Below are 18,094 nucleotides of genomic sequence, written 5' to 3' on the forward strand. Positions count from 1 at the left end.
GGCACTAAGTCCCCGCAGACCCGAGTTTCTCTCACATTTGCTTGATCTACTGCGGCACGCCGGCCCAATAGATCGAAGCACCCGAACATTGCCTTCCTCACTCAGGGAGACCTCTTGACAGCTTCGTGTCATTTCTCACACCTCACCGTAGAATCACGAGATTGCTCTCGGACCCTTAATTTCTCTACTTATTCGTTTCGATACCTTACACTACGTCAAGCTTATTCAATTTGTATATTCGCATGGCGAACGTTTTGATGCGGAGACGTTCAGAGTCCGCGGTACTTCCAACCGGGTATGGTTGCCGTACGACCAACAGGAGATAACATCCAACACACTACAATCCTTTGAGGGTTTTAGGGCATCGTCCCGATACCCTAGCTATGCACAACATTGGCTCAGTAACCCGTACTGGTGTCTAAGGTACGACTAGATACTCAACTTGCACCTTGTGACAGTGTTTAGAACACGTTTCTATACATTTTTCATTTTTGTGTCACGACACCATACCCTCTTACTATAGCCAACGAACAACATCACCTTACCACAAGTGACCATTTTTATCCGTCCCTACATTAAACGACTTTGACACATTTTTCTCCTATACCTCCATACAAGTCTGAGGGCCGGGTGAATTTTCGCTTTTTACCTTTGGACATGTCGGTCACCCTTACTTTTCCCCATACATATGAGCCAAGCAGAGGCTCATTTACCCGAACTGGTGTCTAAGGTACGACTAGATACTCGATTTGCACCTTGTGACAGTGTTTAGAACACGTTCCCATACATTTTTCATTTTTGTGTCACGACACCATACCCTCTTACTATAGCCAATGAACAACATCACTTTACCACAAGTGACCATTTTTATCCATCCCAAAATTAAACGACCTCGGAATTTTTTTCTCCTACATCGCCATACAACTTTGAGGGTCGGGTGACTTTTGCTATTTACCGTCGGAGTTCACTTTTCATGCTTAAAAATGCATCCTGACACAGTTTTACTCAAAGTTAGAGTCAAAAAAATTTTTGTCAAAAAATCTTCCGTCGGTTATACCGGTACCCATGTCTCATAACTTGTACCAAGTTGTGAAGGGTAAATTTTGACAAAAATCCAAAAAAATCATTAAAAAGTCGCTATTGCTTATTGCATTCAGCATCGTTAGACGACTCTTATATGCCTTGGATGACCACTGTCTGATGATTATTTTAGCTTTTATGCCAAAATTTTGATTTCGTGTCTTACGTCCCTACATTAGACGACCTTGGATTTTCGTCTCCTGCACCGCCATGCAACTTTGATGGTCGGGTAACTTTCACTATTTACTGTCGGAGATCACTTTTCATGATTAATAATGCATCCTGAGACCGTTTTACTCAAAGTTAGAGCAAAAAAATTTTTTGTCAAAAAATCTTCCGTCGGTCATACCGATACCCATGTCCTATAACTTGTACCAAGTTGTGAAGGGTAAATTTTGACAAAAATCCAAAAAAATCATTAAAAAGTCGCTATTGCTTATTGCATTCAGCATCGTTAGACAACTCTTATATGCCTTGGATGACCACTGTCTGATGATTATTTTAGATTTTATGCCAAAATTTTGATTTCGTGTCTTACGTCCCTACATTAGACGACCTTGGATTTTCGTCTCCTGCACCGCCATGCAACTTTGATGGTCGGGTAACTTTCGCTATTTACTGTCGGAGATCACTTTTCATGCTTAAAAATGCATCCTGACACCGTTTTACTCAAAGTTAGAGCAAAAAAATTTTTTGTCCAAAAATCTTCCGTCGGTCATACCGGTACCCATGTCCTATGACTTGTACCAAGTTGTGAAGGGTACATTTTGACAAAAATCCAAAAAAATCATTAAAAAGTCGCTATTGCTTATTGCATTCAGCATCGTTAGACGACTCTAATATGCCTTGGATGACCACTGTCTGATGATTATTTTAGATTTTATGCCAAAATTTTGATTTCGTGTCTTACGTCCCTACATTAGACGACCTTGGATTTTCGTCGCCTGCACCGCCATGCAACTTTGATGGTCGGGTGACTTTTGCTATTTACCGTCGGAGATCACTTTTCATGATTAAGAATGCATCCTGAGACCGTTTTACTCAAAGTTAGAGCAAAAAAATTTTTTGTCCAAAAATCTTCCGTCGGTCATACCGGTACCCATGTCCTATGACTTGTACCAAGTTGTGAAGGGTACATTTTGACAAAAATCCAAAAAAATCTTTAAAAAGTCGCTATTGCTTATTGCATTCAGCATCGTTAGACGACTCTTATATGCCTTGGATGACCACTGTCTGATGATTATTTTAGCTTTTATGCCAAAATTTTGATTTCGTGTCTTACGTCCCTACATTAGACGACCTTGGATTTTCGTCTCCTGCACCGCCATGCAACTTTGATGGTCGGGTAACTTTCGCTATTTACTGTCGGAGATCACTTTTCATGATTAATAATGCATCCTGAGACCGTTTTACTCAAAGTTAGAGCAAAAAAATTTTTTGTCCAAAAATCTTCCGTCGGTCATACCGGTACCCATGTCCTATGACTTGTACCAAGTTGTGAAGGGTACATTTTGACAAAAATCCAAAAAAATCATTAAAAAGTCGCTATTGCTTATTGCATTCAGCATCGTTAGACGACTCTTATATGCCTTGGATGACCACTGTCTGATGATTATTTTAGCTTTTATGCCAAAATTTTGATTTCGTGTCTTACGTCCCTACATTAGACGACCTTGGATTTTCGTCTCCTGCACCGCCATGCAACTTTGATGGTCGGGTAACTTTCGCTATTTACTGTCGGAGATCACTTTTCATGATTAATAATGCATCCTGACACAGTTTTACTCAAAGTTAGAGTCAAAAAAATTTTTGTCAAAAAATCTTCCGTCGGTCATACCGATACCCATGTCCTATAACTTGTACCAAGTTGTGAAGGGTAAATTTTGACAAAAATCCAAAAAAATCATTAAAAAGTCGCTATTGCTTATTGCATTCAGCATCGTTAGACGACTCTTATATGCCTTGGATGACCACTGTCTGATGATTATTTTAGCTTTTATGCCAAAATTTTGATTTTGTGTCTTACGTCCCTACATTAGACGACCTTGGATTTTCGTCTCCTGCACCGCCATGCAACTTTGATGGTCGGGTAACTTTCGCTATTTACTGTCGGAGATCACTTTTCATGATTAATAATGCATCCTGAGACCGTTTTACTCAAAGTTAGAGCAAAAAAATTTTTTGTCCAAAAATCTTCCGTCGGTCATACCGGTACCCATGTCCTATGACTTGTACCAAGTTGTGAAGGGTACATTTTGACAAAAATCCAAAAAAATCTTTAAAAAGTCGCTATTGCTTATTGCATTCAGCATCGTTAGACGACTCTTATATGCCTTGGATGACCACTGTCTGATGATTATTTTAGCTTTTATGCCAAAATTTTGATTTCGTGTCTTACGTCCCTACATTAAACGACCTTGGATTTTCTTCTCCTACACCGCCATACAACTTTGATGGTCGGTTGACTTTTGCTATTTACTGTCGGTGTTCACTTTTCGTGGTTAAATATGTATTCTGAGACAGTTTTACTCAAAGTTAGAGAAAAAAAATTTCTTCTCAATAAATCCCCCGAAACCAATGTCTTATACATTGAACCAGGTTATGAGGCGCACCTGTGTGTGAAGAGTTCTTCGTGTGGTTTATAGACATTTCAGGCACTTGGTATATAGTTTTGGTTTGTGCCCAAGTCCCGAACTTAGAGATATTTTTGGTTTTGGACCAACCAATTCGACTTGCCTTCATCTCTTGTTAGGTTTATAATATCAATACTCGAACTTATATGCATGTTCAGGGACATCATTTTAACTTTCGGTTTGTACCCAAGTCCCGAACTTAGAGATATTTTTGGTTTCTTATCAACCAATTCGACTTGCCTTCATCTCTTGTTAGGTTTATAATATCAATACTCGAACTTATATGCATGTTCAGGGACATCATTTTAACTTTCGGTTTGCACCCAAGTCCCGAACTTAGTGATATTTTTGGTTTCTTATCAACCAATTCGACTTGCCTTCATCTCTTGTTAGGTTTATAATATCAATACTCGAACTTATATGCATGTTCAGGGACATCATATTAACTTTCGGTTTGTACCCAAGTCCCGAACTTAGTGATATTTTTGGTTTCCGACCAACCAATTCGACTTGCCTTCATCTCTTGTTAGGTTTATAATATCAATACTCGAACTTATATGCATGTTCAGGGACATCATTTTAACTTTCGGTTTGTACCCAAGTCCCGAACTTAGTGATATTTTTGGTTTCCGACCAACCAATTCGACTTGCCTTCATCTCTTGTTAGGTTTATAATATCAATACTCGAACTTATATGCATGTTCAGGGACATCATATTAACTTTTGGTTTGCGCACAAGTCCCGAACTTAGAGATATTTTTGGTTTCTTACTTACCAATTCGACTTGCCTTCATCTCTTGTTAGGTTTATAATATCAATACTCGAACTTATGTGCATGTTCAGGGACATCATTTTAACTTTCGGTTTGTACCCAAGTCCCGAACTTAGTGATATTTTTGGTTTCTCACCAACCAATTCGACTTGCCTTCATCTCTTGTTAGGTTTATAATATCAATACTCGAACTTATATGCATGTTCAGGGACATCATATTAACTTTCGGTTTGTACCCAAGTCCCGAACTTAGTGATATTTTTGGTTTCCGACCAACCAATTCGACTTGCCTTCATCTCTTGTTAGGTTTATAATATCAATACTCGAACTTATATGCATGTTCAGGGACATCATTTTAACTTTCGGTTTGCACCCAAGTCCCGAACTTAGAGATATTTTTGGTTTCGGACCAACCAATTCGACTTGCCTTCATCTCTTGTTAGGTTTATAATATCAATACTCGAACTTATATGCATGTTCAGGGACATCATTTTAACTTTCGGTTTGCACCCAAGTCCCGAACTTAGTGATATTTTTGGTTTTGGACCAACCAATTCGACTTGCCTTCATCTCTTGTTAGGTTTATAATATCAATACTCGAACTTATATGCATGTTCAGGGACATCATTTTAACTTTCGGTTTGTACCCAAGTCCCGAACTTAGAGATATTTTTGGTTTCGGACCAACCAATTCGACTTGCCTTCATCTCTTGTTAGGTTTATAATATCAATACTCGAACTTATATGCATGTTCAGGGACATCATTTTAACTTTCGGTTTGCACCCAAGTCCCGAACTTAGAGATATTTTTGGTTTCGGACCAACCAATTCGACTTGCCTTCATCTCTTGTTAGGTTTATAATATCAATACTCGAACTTATATGCATGTTCAGGGACATCATATTAACTTTCGGTTTGTACCCAAGTCCCGAACTTAGTGATATTTTTGGTTTTGGACCAACCAATTCGACTTGCCTTCATCTCTTGTTAGGTTTATAATATCAATACTCGAACTTATATGCATGTTCAGGGACATCATTTTAACTTTCGGTTTGCACCCAAGTCCCGAACTTAGTGATATTTTTGGTTTTGGACCAACCAATTCGACTTGCCTTCATCTCTTGTTAGGTTTATAATATCAATACTCGAACTTATATGCATGTTCAGGGACATCATTTTAACTTTCGGTTTGTACCCAAGTCCCGAACTTAGAGATATTTTTGGTTTCTCAACAACCAATTCGACTTGCCTTCATCTCTTGTTAGGTTTATAATATCAATACTCGAACTTATATGCATGTTCAGGGACATCATTTTAACTTTCGGTTTGTACCCAAGTCCCGAACTTAGAGATATTTTTGGTTTCTCAACAACCAATTCGACTTGCCTTCATCTCTTGTTAGGTTTATAATATCAATACTCGAACTTATATGCATGTTCAGGGACATCATTTTAACTTTCGGTTTGCACCCAAGTCCCGAACTTAGTGATATTTTTGGTTTTGGACCAACCAATTCGACTTGCCTTCATCTCTTGTTAGGTTTATAATATCAATACTCGAACTTATATGCATGTTCAGGGACATCATATTAACTTTCGGTTTGTACCCAAGTCCCGAACTTAGTGATATTTTTGGTTTTGGACCAACCAATTCGACTTGCCTTCATCTCTTGTTAGGTTTATAATATCAATACTCGAACTTATATGCATGTTCAGGGACATCATTTTAACTTTCGGTTTGCACCCAAGTCCCGAACTTAGTGATATTTTTGGTTTTGGACCAACCAATTCGACTTGCCTTCATCTCTTGTTAGGTTTATAATATCAATACTCGAACTTATATGCATGTTCAGGGACATCATTTTAACTTTCGGTTTGTACCCAAGTCCCGAACTTAGTGATATTTTTGGTTTCTCACCAACCAAATCGACTTGCCTTCATCTCTTGTTAGGTTTATAATATCAATACTCGAACATATATGCATGTTCAGGGACATCATTTTAACTTTCGGTTTGCACCCAAGTCCCGAACTTAGAGATATTTTTGGTTTCGGACCAACCAATTCGACTTGCCTTCATCTCTTGTTAGGTTTATAATATCAATACTCGAACTTATATGCATGTTCAGGGACATCATATTAACTTTTGGTTTGCGCACAAGTCCCGAACTTAGTGATATTTTTGGTTTTGGACCAACCAATTCGACTTGCCTTCATCTCTTGTTAGGTTTATAATATCAATACTCGAACTTATATGCATGTTCAGGGACATCATTTTAACTTTTGGTTTGTACCCAAGTCCCGAACTTAGAGATATTTTTGGTTTCTTATCAACCAATTCGACTTGCCTTCATCTCTTGTTAGGTTTATAATATCAATACTCGAACTTATATGCATGTTCAGGGACATCATATTAACTTTCGGTTTGCACCCAAGTCCCGAACTTAGTGATATTTTTGGTTTCCAACCAACCAATTCGACTTGCCTTCATCTCTTGTTAGGTTTATAATATCAATACTCGAACTTATATGCATGTTCAGGGACATCATTTTAACTTTCGGTTTGCACCCAAGTCCCGAACTTAGAGATATTTTTGGTTTCGGACCAACCAATTCGACTTGCCTTCATCTCTTGTTAGGTTTATAATATCAATACTCGAACTTATATGCATGTTCAGGGACATCATTTTAACTTTCGGTTTGTACCCAAGTCCCGAACTTAGTGATATTTTTGGTTTTGGACCAACCAATTCGACTTGCCTTCATCTCTTGTTAGGTTTATAATATCAATACTCGAACTTATATGCATGTTCAGGGACATCATTTTAACTTTCGGTTTGCACCCAAGTCCCGAACTTAGTGATATTTTTGGTTTTGGACCAACCAATTCGACTTGCCTTCATCTCTTGTTAGGTTTATAATATCAATACTCGAACTTATATGCATGTTCAGGGACATCATTTTAACTTTCGGTTTGCACCCAAGTCCCGAACTTAGTGATATTTTTGGTTTTGGACCAACCAATTCGACTTGCCTTCATCTCTTGTTAGGTTTATAATATCAATACTCGAACTTATATGCATGTTCAGGGACATCATATTAACTTTCGGTTTGTACCCAAGTCCCGAACTTAGTGATATTTTTGGTTTTGGACCAACCAATTCGACTTGCCTTCATCTCTTGTTAGGTTTATAATATCAATACTCGAACTTATATGCATGTTCAGGGACATCATTTTAACTTTCGGTTTGCACCCAAGTCCCGAACTTAGTGATATTTTTGGTTTTGGACCAACCAATTCGACTTGCCTTCATCTCTTGTTAGGTTTATAATATCAATACTCGAACTTATATGCATGTTCAGGGACATCATTTTAACTTTCGGTTTGCACCCAAGTCCCGAACTTAGTGATATTTTTGGTTTTGGACCAACCAATTCGACTTGCCTTCATCTCTTGTTAGGTTTATAATATCAATACTCGAACTTATATGCATGTTCAGGGACATCATTTTAACTTTTGGTTTGTACCCAAGTCCCGAACTTAGAGATATTTTTGGTTTCTTATCAACCAATTCGACTTGCCTTCATCTCTTGTTAGGTTTATAATATCAATACTCGAACTTATATGCATGTTCAGGGACATCATTTTAACTTTTGGTTTGTACCCAAGTCCCGAACTTAGAGATATTTTTGGTTTCTTATCAACCAATTCGACTTGCCTTCATCTCTTGTTAGGTTTATAATATCAATACTCGAACTTATATGCATGTTCAGGGACATCATTTTAACTTTCGGTTTGCACCCAAGTCCCGAACTTAGTGATATTTTTGGTTTTGGACCAACCAATTCGACTTGCCTTCATCTCTTGTTAGGTTTATAATATCAATACTCGAACTTATATGCATGTTCAGGGACATCATTTTAACTTTCGGTTTGCACCCAAGTCCCGAACTTAGTGATATTTTTGGTTTTGGACCAACCAATTCGACTTGCCTTCATCTCTTGTTAGGTTTATAATATCAATACTCGAACTTATATGCATGTTCAGGGACATCATTTTAACTTTTGGTTTGCACCCAAGTCCCGAACTTAGTGATATTATTGGTTTCTTAACAACCAATTCGACTTGCCTTCATCTCTTGTTATGTTTATAATATCAATACTCGAACTTATATGCATGTTCAGGGACATCATATTCACTTTCGGTTTGTACCCAAGTCCCGAACTTAGTGAAATTTTTGGTTTTGGACCAACCAATTCGACTTGCCTTCATCTCTTGTTAGGTTTATAATATCAATACTCGAACTTATATGCATGTTCAGGGACATCATATTAACTTTTGGTTTGCGCACAAGTCCCGAACTTAGAGATATTTTTGGTTTTGGACCAACCAATTCGACTTGCCTTCATCTCTTGTTAGGTTTATAATATCAATACTCGAACTTATATGCATGTTCAGGGACATCATTTTAACTTTTGGTTTGTACCCAAGTCCCGAACTTAGAGATATTTTTGGTTTCTTATCAACCAATTCGACTTGCCTTCATCTCTTGTTAGGTTTATAATATCAATACTCGAACTTATATGCATGTTCAGGGACATCATATTAACTTTCGGTTTGTACCCAAGTCCCGAACTTAGAGATATTTTTGGTTTTGGACCAACCAATTCGACTTGCCTTCATCTCTTGTTAGGTTTATAATATCAATACTCGAACTTATATGCATGTTCAGGGACATCATTTTAACTTTCGGTTTGCACCCAAGTCCCGAACTTAGTGATATTTTTGGTTTTGGACCAACCAATTCGACTTGCCTTCATCTCTTGTTAGGTTTATAATATCAATACTCGAACTTATATGCATGTTCAGGGACATCATTTTAACTTTTGGTTTGTACCCAAGTCCCGAACTTAGAGATATTTTTGGTTTCTTATCAACCAATTCGACTTGCCTTCATCTCTTGTTAGGTTTATAATATCAATACTCGAACTTATATGCATGTTCAGGGACATCATATTAACTTTTGGTTTGCGCACAAGTCCCGAACTTAGAGATATTTTTGGTTTTGGACCAACCAATTCGACTTGCCTTCATCTCTTGTTAGGTTTATAATATCAATACTCGAACTTATATGCATGTTCAGGGACATCATTTTAACTTTTGGTTTGTACCCAAGTCCCGAACTTAGAGATATTTTTGGTTTCTTATCAACCAATTCGACTTGCCTTCATCTCTTGTTAGGTTTATAATATCAATACTCGAACTTATATGCATGTTCAGGGACATCATATTAACTTTCGGTTTGTACCCAAGTCCCGAACTTAGTGATATTTTTGGTTTTGGACCAACCAATTCGACTTGCCTTCATCTCTTGTTAGGTTTATAATATCAATACTCGAACTTATATGCATGTTCAGGGACATCATTTTAACTTTCGGTTTGCACCCAAGTCCCGAACTTAGTGATATTTTTGGTTTTGGACCAACCAATTCGACTTGCCTTCATCTCTTGTTAGGTTTATAATATCAATACTCGAACTTATATGCATGTTCAGGGACATCATATTAACTATTGGTTTGCGCACAAGTCCCGAACTTAGTGATATTTTTGGTTTTGGACCAACCAATTCGACTTGCCTTCATCTCTTGTTAGGTTTATAATATCAATACTCGAACTTATATGCATGTTCAGGGACATCATATTAACTTTCGGTTTGTACCCAAGTCCCGAACTTAGTGATATTTTTGGTTTCTCACCAACCAAATCGACTTGCCTTCATCTCTTGTTAGGTTTATAATATCAATGCTCGAACTTATATGCATGTTCAGGGACATCATATTAACTTTCGGTTTGTACCCAAGTCCCGAACTTAGTGATATTTTTGGTTTTGGACCAACCAATTCGACTTGCCTTCATCTCTTGTTAGGTTTATAATATCAATACTCGAACTTATGTGCATGTTCAGGGACATCATTTTAACTTTCGGTTTGCACCCAAGTCCCGAACTTAGAGATATTTTTGGTTTCGGACCAACCAATTCGACTTGCCTTCATCTCTTGTTAGGTTTATAATATCAATACTCGAACTTATATGCATGTTCAGGGACATCATATTAACTTTCGGTTTGTACCCAAGTCCCGAACTTAGTGATATTTTTGGTTTTGGACCAACCAATTCGACTTGCCTTCATCTCTTGTTAGGTTTATAATATCAATACTCGAACTTATATGCATGTTCAGGGACATCATTTTAACTTTCGGTTTGCACCCAAGTCCCGAACTTAGAGATATTTTTGGTTTCGGACCAACCAATTCGACTTGCCTTCATCTCTTGTTAGGTTTATAATATCAATACTCGAACTTATATGCATGTTCAGGGACATCATATTAACTTTTGGTTTGTACCCAAGTCCCGAACTTAGAGATATTTTTGGTTTTGGACCAACCAATTCGACTTGCCTTCATCTCTTGTTAGGTTTATAATATCAATACTCGAACTTATATGCATGTTCAGGGACATCATTTTAACTTTCGGTTTGTACCCAAGTCCCAAACTTAGTGATATTTTTGGTTTCTCACCAACCAATTCGACTTGCCTTCATCTCTTGTTAGGTTTATAATATCAATACTCGAACTTATATGCATGTTCAGGGACATCATATTAACTTTCGGTTTGTACCCAAGTCCCGAACTTAGTGATATTTTTGGTTTTGGACCAACCAATTCGACTTGCCTTCATCTCTTGTTAGGTTTATAATATCAATACTCGAACTTATATGCATGTTCAGGGACATCATATTAACTTTCGGTTTGTACCCAAGTCCCGAACTTAGTGATATTTTTGTTTTCTCACCAACCAATTCGACTTGCCTTCATCTCTTGTTAGGTTTATAATATCAATACTCGAACTTATATGCATGTTCAGGGACATCATATTCACTTTCGGTTTGTACCCAAGTCCCGAACTTAGTGATGTTTTTGGTTTCTTACTTACCAATTCGACTTGCCTTCATCTCTTGTTAGGTTTATAATATCAATACTCGAACTTATATGCATGTTCAGGGACATCATATTAACTTTCGGTTTGTACCCAAGTCCCGAACAGAGAGATATTTTTGGTTTTGGACCAACCAATTCGACTTGCCTTCATCTCTTGTTAGGTTTATAATATCAATACTCGAACTTATATGCATGTTCAGGGACATCATATTAACTTTCGGTTTGTACCCAAGTCCCGAACTTAGAGATATTTTTGGTTTCGGACCAACCAATTCGTCTTGCCTTCATCTCTTGTTAGGTTTATAATATCAATACTCGAACTTATATGCATGTTCAGGGACATCATTTTAACTTTCGGTTTGTACCCAAGTCCCGAACTTAGTGATATTTTTGGTTTTGGACAAACCAATTCGACTTGCCTTCATCTCTTGTTAGGTTTATAATATCAATACTCGAACTTATATGCATGTTCAGGGACATCATATTAACTTTCGGTTTGTACCCAAGTCCCGAACTTAGTGATATTTTTGGTTTCTTACCAACCAATTCGACTTGCCTTCATCTCTTGTTAGGTTTATAATATCAATACTCGAACTTATATGCATGTTCAGGGACATCATATTAACTTTCGGTTTGTACCCAAGTCCCGAACAGAGAGATATTTTTGGTTTTGGACCAACCAATTCGACTTGCCTTCATCTCTTGTTAGGTTTATAATATCAATACTCGAACTTATATGCATGTTCAGGGACATCATTTTAACTTTCGGTTTGCGCACAAGTCCCGAACTTAGTGATATTTTTGGTTTCTTACCAACCAATTCGACTTGCCTTCATCTCTTGTTAGGTTTATAATATCAATACTCGAACTTATATGCATGTTCAGGGACATCATATTCACTTTCGGTTTGTACCCAAGTCCCGAACTTAGTGATGTTTTTGGTTTCTTACTTACCAATTCGACTTGCCTTCATCTCTTGTTAGGTTTATAATATCAATACTCGAACTTATATGCATGTTCAGGGACATCATATTCACTTTCGGTTTGTACCCAAGTCCCGAACAGAGAGATATTTTTGGTTTTGGACCAACCAATTCGACTTGCCTTCATCTCTTGTTAGGTTTATAATATCAATACTCGAACTTATATGCATGTTCAGGGACATCATATTAACTTTCGGTTTGTACCCAAGTCCCGAACTTAGAGATATTTTTGGTTTCGGACCAACCAATTCGTCTTGCCTTCATCTCTTGTTAGGTTTATAATATCAATACTCGAACTTATATGCATGTTCAGGGACATCATTTTAACTTTCGGTTTGCACCCAAGTCCCGAACTTAGAGATATTTTTGGTTTCGGACCAACCAATTCGACTTGCCTTCATCTCTTGTTAGGTTTATAATATCAATACTCGAACTTATATGCATGTTCAGGGACATCATTTTAACTTTCGGTTTGCACCCAAGTCCCGAACTTAGTGATATTTTTGGTTTTGGACCAACCAATTCGACTTGCCTTCATCTCTTGTTAGGTTTATAATATCAATACTCGAACTTATATGCATGTTCAGGGACATCATTTTAACTTTCGGTTTGTACCCAAGTCCCGAACTTAGAGATATTTTTGGTTTCGGACCAACCAATTCGACTTGCCTTCATCTCTTGTTAGGTTTATAATATCAATACTCGAACTTATATGCATGTTCAGGGACATCATTTTAACTTTCGGTTTGCACCCAAGTCCCGAACTTAGTGATATTTTTGGTTTCGGACCAACCAATTCGACTTGCCTTCATCTCTTGTTAGGTTTATAATATCAATACTCGAACTTATATGCATGTTCAGGGACATCATATTAACTTTCGGTTTGTACCCAAGTCCCGAACTTAGTGATATTTTTGGTTTTGGACCAACCAATTCGACTTGCCTTCATCTCTTGTTAGGTTTATAATATCAATACTCGAACTTATATGCATGTTCAGGGACATCATTTTAACTTTCGGTTTGCACCCAAGTCCCGAACTTAGTGATATTTTTGGTTTTGGACCAACCAATTCGACTTGCCTTCATCTCTTGTTAGGTTTATAATATCAATACTCGAACTTATATGCATGTTCAGGGACATCATTTTAACTTTCGGTTTGTACCCAAGTCCCGAACTTAGAGATATTTTTGGTTTCTCAACAACCAATTCGACTTGCCTTCATCTCTTGTTAGGTTTATAATATCAATACTCGAACTTATATGCATGTTCAGGGACATCATTTTAACTTTCGGTTTGTACCCAAGTCCCGAACTTAGAGATATTTTTGGTTTCTCAACAACCAATTCGACTTGCCTTCATCTCTTGTTAGGTTTATAATATCAATACTCGAACTTATATGCATGTTCAGGGACATCATTTTAACTTTCGGTTTGCACCCAAGTCCCGAACTTAGTGATATTTTTGGTTTTGGACCAACCAATTCGACTTGCCTTCATCTCTTGTTAGGTTTATAATATCAATACTCGAACTTATATGCATGTTCAGGGACATCATATTAACTTTCGGTTTGTACCCAAGTCCCGAACTTAGTGATATTTTTGGTTTTGGACCAACCAATTCGACTTGCCTTCATCTCTTGTTAGGTTTATAATATCAATACTCGAACTTATATGCATGTTCAGGGACATCATTTTAACTTTCGGTTTGCACCCAAGTCCCGAACTTAGTGATATTTTTGGTTTTGGACCAACCAATTCGACTTGCCTTCATCTCTTGTTAGGTTTATAATATCAATACTCGAACATATATGCATGTTCAGGGACATCATTTTAACTTTCGGTTTGCACCCAAGTCCCGAACTTAGAGATATTTTTGGTTTCGGACCAACCAATTCGACTTGCCTTCATCTCTTGTTAGGTTTATAATATCAATACTCGAACTTATATGCATGTTCAGGGACATCATATTAACTTTTGGTTTGCGCACAAGTCCCGAACTTAGAGATATTTTTGGTTTTGGACCAACCAATTCGACTTGCCTTCATCTCTTGTTAGGTTTATAATATCAATACTCGAACTTATATGCATGTTCAGGGACATCATTTTAACTTTCGGTTTGTACCCAAGTCCCGAACTTAGAGATATTTTTGGTTTTGGACCAACCAATTCGACTTGCCTTCATCTCTTGTTAGGTTTATAATATCAATACTCGAACTTATATGCATGTTCAGGGACATCATATTAACTTTTGGTTTGCGCACAAGTCCCGAACTTAGAGATATTTTTGGTTTTGGACCAACCAATTCGACTTGCCTTCATCTCTTGTTAGGTTTATAATATCAATACTCGAACTTATATGCATGTTCAGGGACATCATTTTAACTTTTGGTTTGTACCCAAGTCCCGAACTTAGAGATATTTTTGGTTTCTTATCAACCAATTCGACTTGCCTTCATCTCTTGTTAGGTTTATAATATCAATACTCGAACTTATATGCATGTTCAGGGACATCATTTTAACTTTCGGTTTGCACCCAAGTCCCGAACTTAGTGATATTTTTGGTTTTGGACCAACCAATTCGACTTGCCTTCATCTCTTGTTAGGTTTATAATATCAATACTCGAACTTATATGCATGTTCAGGGACATCATTTTAACTTTCGGTTTGCACCCAAGTCCCGAACTTAGTGATATTTTTGGTTTTGGACCAACCAATTCGACTTGCCTTCATCTCTTGTTAGGTTTATAATATCAATACTCGAACTTATATGCATGTTCAGGGACATCATTTTAACTTTTGGTTTGCACCCAAGTCCCGAACTTAGTGATATTATTGGTTTCTTAACAACCAATTCGACTTGCCTTCATCTCTTGTTATGTTTATAATATCAATACTCGAACTTATATGCATGTTCAGGGACATCATATTCACTTTCGGTTTGTACCCAAGTCCCGAACTTAGTGAAATTTTTGGTTTTGGACCAACCAATTCGACTTGCCTTCATCTCTTGTTAGGTTTATAATATCAATACTCGAACTTATATGCATGTTCAGGGACATCATTTTAACTTTCGGTTTGTACCCAAGTCCCGAACTTAGAGATATTTTTGGTTTCGGACCAACCAATTCGACTTGCCTTCATCTCTTGTTAGGTTTATAATATCAATACTCGAACTTATATGCATGTTCAGGGACATCATTTTAACTTTTGGTTTGTACCCAAGTCCCGAACTTAGAGATATTTTTGGTTTCTTATCAACCAATTCGACTTGCCTTCATCTCTTGTTAGGTTTATAATATCAATACTCGAACATATATGCATGTTCAGGGACATCATATTAACTTTTGGTTTGCGCACAAGTCCCGAACTTAGAGATATTTTTGGTTTTGGACCAACCAATTCGACTTGCCTTCATCTCTTGTTAGGTTTATAATATCAATACTCGAACTTATATGCATGTTCAGGGACATCATTTTAACTTTTGGTTTGTACCCAAGTCCCGAACTTAGAGATATTTTTGGTTTCTTATCAACCAATTCGACTTGCCTTCATCTCTTGTTAGGTTTATAATATCAATACTCGAACTTATATGCATGTTCAGGGACATCATATTAACTTTCGGTTTGTACCCAAGTCCCGAACTTAGTGATATTTTTGGTTTTGGACCAACCAATTCGACTTGCCTTCATCTCTTGTTAGGTTTATAATATCAATACTCGAACTTATATGCATGTTCAGGGACATCATTTTAACTTTCGGTTTGCACCCAAGTCCCGAACTTAGTGATATTTTTGGTTTTGGACCAACCAATTCGACTTGCCTTCATCTCTTGTTAGGTTTATAATATCAATACTCGAACTTATATGCATGTTCAGGGACATCATTTTAACTTTTGGTTTGTACCCAAGTCCCGAACTTAGAGATATTTTTTTTTTCTTATCAACCAATTCGACTTGCCTTCATCTCTTGTTAGGTTTATAATATCAATACTCGAACTTATATGCATGTTCAGGGACATCATATTAACTTTTGGTTTGCGCACAAGTCCCGAACTTAGAGATATTTTTGGTTTTGGACCAACCAATTCGACTTGCCTTCATCTCTTGTTAGGTTTATAATATCAATACTCGAACTTATATGCATGTTCAGGGACATCATTTTAACTTTTGGTTTGCGCACAAGTCCCGAACTTAGAGATATTTTTGGTTTTGGACCAACCAATTCGACTTGCCTTCATCTCTTGTTAGGTTTATAATATCAATACTCGAACTTATATGCATGTTCAGGGACATCATTTTAACTTTTGGTTTGTACCCAAGTCCCGAACTTAGAGATATTTTTGGTTTCTTATCAACCAATTCGACTTGCCTTCATCTCTTGTTAGGTTTATAATATCAATACTCGAACTTATATGCATGTTCAGGGACATCATATTAACTTTCGGTTTGTACCCAAGTCCCGAACTTAGTGATATTTTTGGTTTTGGACCAACCAATTCGACTTGCCTTCATCTCTTGTTAGGTTTATAATATCAATACTCGAACTTATATGCATGTTCAGGGACATCATTTTAACTTTCGGTTTGCACCCAAGTCCCGAACTTAGTGATATTTTTGGTTTTGGACCAACCAATTCGACTTGCCTTCATCTCTTGTTAGGTTTATAATATCAATACTCGAACTTATATGCATGTTCAGGGACATCATATTAACTATTGGTTTGCGCACAAGTCCCGAACTTAGTGATATTTTTGGTTTTGGACCAACCAATTCGACTTGCCTTCATCTCTTGTTAGGTTTATAATATCAATACTCGAACTTATATGCATGTTCAGGGACATCATATTAACTTTCGGTTTGTACCCAAGTCCCGAACTTAGTGATATTTTTGGTTTCTCACCAACCAAATCGACTTGCCTTCATCTCTTGTTAGGTTTATAATATCAATGCTCGAACTTATATGCATGTTCAGGGACATCATATTAACTTTCGGTTTGTACCCAAGTCCCGAACTTAGTGATATTTTTGGTTTTGGACCAACCAATTCGACTTGCCTTCATCTCTTGTTAGGTTTATAATATCAATACTCGAACTTATGTGCATGTTCAGGGACATCATTTTAACTTTCGGTTTGCACCCAAGTCCCGAACTTAGAGATATTTTTGGTTTCGGACCAACCAATTCGACTTGCCTTCATCTCTTGTTAGGTTTATAATATCAATACTCGAACTTATATGCATGTTCAGGGACATCATATTAACTTTCGGTTTGTACCCAAGTCCCGAACTTAGTGATATTTTTGGTTTTGGACCAACCAATTCGACTTGCCTTCATCTCTTGTTAGGTTTATAATATCAATACTCGAACTTATATGCATGTTCAGGGACATCATTTTAACTTTCGGTTTGCACCCAAGTCCCGAACTTAGAGATATTTTTGGTTTCGGACCAACCAATTCGACTTGCCTTCATCTCTTGTTAGGTTTATAATATCAATACTCGAACTTATATGCATGTTCAGGGACATCATATTAACTTTTGGTTTGTACCCAAGTCCCGAACTTAGAGATATTTTTGGTTTTGGACCAACCAATTCGACTTGCCTTCATCTCTTGTTAGGTTTATAATATCAA

Source organism: Anopheles maculipalpis (assembly GCF_943734695.1).
Source record: "Anopheles maculipalpis chromosome X unlocalized genomic scaffold, idAnoMacuDA_375_x X_unloc_1, whole genome shotgun sequence".
NCBI classification, from domain to species: Eukaryota; Metazoa; Arthropoda; class Insecta; order Diptera; family Culicidae; genus Anopheles; species Anopheles maculipalpis.